The sequence below is a fragment of the Bufo bufo genome, chromosome 4 (assembly GCF_905171765.1).
Source record: "Bufo bufo chromosome 4, aBufBuf1.1, whole genome shotgun sequence".
NCBI classification, from domain to species: Eukaryota; Metazoa; Chordata; class Amphibia; order Anura; family Bufonidae; genus Bufo; species Bufo bufo.
The window spans coordinates 138,983,593-138,986,374 of NC_053392.1; the positions used below are offsets into that span (position 1 = coordinate 138,983,593).

At 35.3% G+C, this 2,782-nt stretch overlaps 1 pseudogene; it reads left to right on the forward strand.

The window, feature by feature from the left end:
• The first annotated feature begins 2,422 nt into the window (after positions 1 to 2,422).
• Positions 2,423 to 2,572, forward strand: LOC121000236 (annotated as a pseudogene).
• The last annotated feature ends 210 nt before the right edge of the window (positions 2,573 to 2,782 follow it).

The window sequence follows — 2,782 nt, forward strand, 5'->3', positions numbered from 1 at the left end:
TTTACACTTACATAGAAACATAGAAACATAGAATGTATCGGCAGATAAGAATCTTTTGGCCCATCTAGTCTGCCCAATATACTGAATACTATGAATAGCCCCTGGCCCTATCTTATATGAAGTATGGCCTTATGCCTATCCCATGAATGCTTAAACTCCTTCACTGTATTTGCAGCTACCACTTCTGCAGGAAGGCTATTCCATGCATCCACTACTCTCTCAGTAAAGTAATACTTCCTGATATTACTTTTAAACCTTTGCCCCTCTAATTAAAAACTAATTTTTCTTCTTTTAAATATTCTCTCCTCTTTTACCTTGTTGATTCCTTTTATGTATTTAAAAGTTTCTATCATATCCCCTCTGTCTCGTCTTTCTTCCAGTACTGAGCACAATACTCCAAATGAGGTCTCATTAGTGCTCTGTAGAGCGGCATGAGCAGCTCCCTCTTTCTATTGGTAATGCCTCTCCCTATACACCCAAGCATTCTGCTAGCATTTCATGCTGCTCTATGGGATTTTAGATGTTCCACAATCCTCTCCTTAAGTATGGTTTCCATTAATTTCCCCACTATTGATGTCAGACTCACTGGCCTATAGTTGCCCGATTCCTCCCTACTACCTTTCTTGTGAATGGGCACAACATTTGCTAATTTCCAATCTTTTGGGACGACTCCTGTTACCAGTGATTGGTTAAATAAATCTGTTAATGGTTCATTGGATAATCAGATCACATTTTATTAGTTCTCGGTGCAGAAATCCAGGTAATTCTGAAAGGTTCACTTATTTTTCTTACAATTCTATATTAACCAACAATAAATAACAAAATTACAAGTGAAAACTATACTACTATAATAGATAAGGTGGAAATGTCGCATTGAGTAATCTCTAGCCATACTTAATGATGTAATTTTGCAGCTAAAAATTATTAGGGCCATGTTTCATTTTCAATGCTGTTTTAAGGCTTGTTGTAGCAGAGCTTAGCCTAATGATTTAGCTTTGGGTTGTTAAATTAATGGCCTAATTGGGCTCCATTGTAGCAATTCCCACACTGAAAATTGATGCTTATTGCTAGAAGGTGTTTTTTCTTCCCTTATTACATTGTTGGCTTACAATTATATTGTCTTTATAAACTAACATGTTTAGACCATTATTCTATTTTGCAAAAATGCAATATCCACCATCCGTCTATTTAACTGTATTACCAGTTATTCAAAGAAAATATCCTAGAATAAAATATTAATACATAAAATACACGTAGGTTGTTCCACCAATGATGTGGTGCTTCAATTGTGCAGTCTTGCTATTTGATCTGTTTTTCCTAGCTTAAATCTTATTACTCTTTAAATGAACAATTGACCTTTTTGCTTTTTAGCAAAAATTAATGAAGCATGGCCACATACATTAACTATTTTAGCAGTAAAGATGTAGCAGACCACAATTTGCCGATTGACACATAATGTAAATGTAAACATTACACTATTTTATTGTAACTCATTTAAAAAACACTACCATCACATTTCTATCATATTTTTTCATATATTTACAGCCTTTGTGGGAATATTGTATTAATTTTTTTAATAAGTTTGTGGCTTTCTAGATATAATTTGCTTATGTCACTCCATGTATTTTCTGTCTTGGATCTTTAACTTTGCAGTTTGTTTGGACTTTTAGCACAGCAAATGTCCTTGCATGACTTTCTCAGTCAGACCCTTCACTCCGACCAGAAAGGTCAAGTGGGTGAGTGACTTAATCAAAGCATCACACATTACACTGATTAGTACAGTGCTTTTCGGTTGGCCTTTTTACCTAGGCCTATCAAGAGAACAAATGAAATGTCATACTGCTATACAAATTCTGCAATCTACCATTAAACTAGCAGATAACATCTTTCTCTCACACCAGCAGTAAACTGACAATGGGCTACTTATCTACTGTATACAGGAGTTTTATTTCTCTGACTGATACAGGAGGGCAATATTATGTAGTTCTTTTTTTAATTATATACTACTGCCGAAATGGGAGAAAAAGAGAAAAAGTTTTTCAATAAATATTACGTTTAAAACAATCTTTTCGACAGGTGGCACTTTAAAATAGGATCTTATAAAGTGGTGGCATATTGCTAGGATATGTTATCAAGTTTAAAATTGGTGGGGGTATGACTTCTGGGTGTGCAGTGGTACACCAAAGGTTTTACCGCTTTATTCTTAATATTGTGGAAGGCCCAAAAGTCTAACATTCATTTCATATCCCGTGGATATGGGCACCTGAACACCCCTTTAAGTATTACTATATTTAAAATAAGGATAAAAAGTTTCTTTTTGCACTATTGCCAAATCCATATTTTTTATATTTTGAAACTTGAGAGGAACCATTCAATATGATTTTTCAAATTATCTAACCAATTCTTCAAAGTTGTTTTTTGTATACTCACTTGACAAAAGAGGTGCATACCACAATCACTAAGGTGGATCTACCCTAGTGGGGTTCATCCATTGCACTTTGGGTATGTTGATTTCTCCAAACTCAATTGCATAACATATGGTAGTGGGAGACTGCATTCACACTTTCCCCTGAATAAAAAGAAAACCGGAACAATACAATACCAAATGAAATAAGATTTGGCAAGTGACTGGAACTATACATCATGTACAAGAACTGGATTATTGTTGCTGCTTGCCTGCTGGGTGTTTTACTCCTGCTTCTGTACGTCAGGTCATTTGCTGTATGTATGCTCTAGGCCAGGGATGGCCAACCTGTGGCTCTCCAACTGTTGCAAAACTACA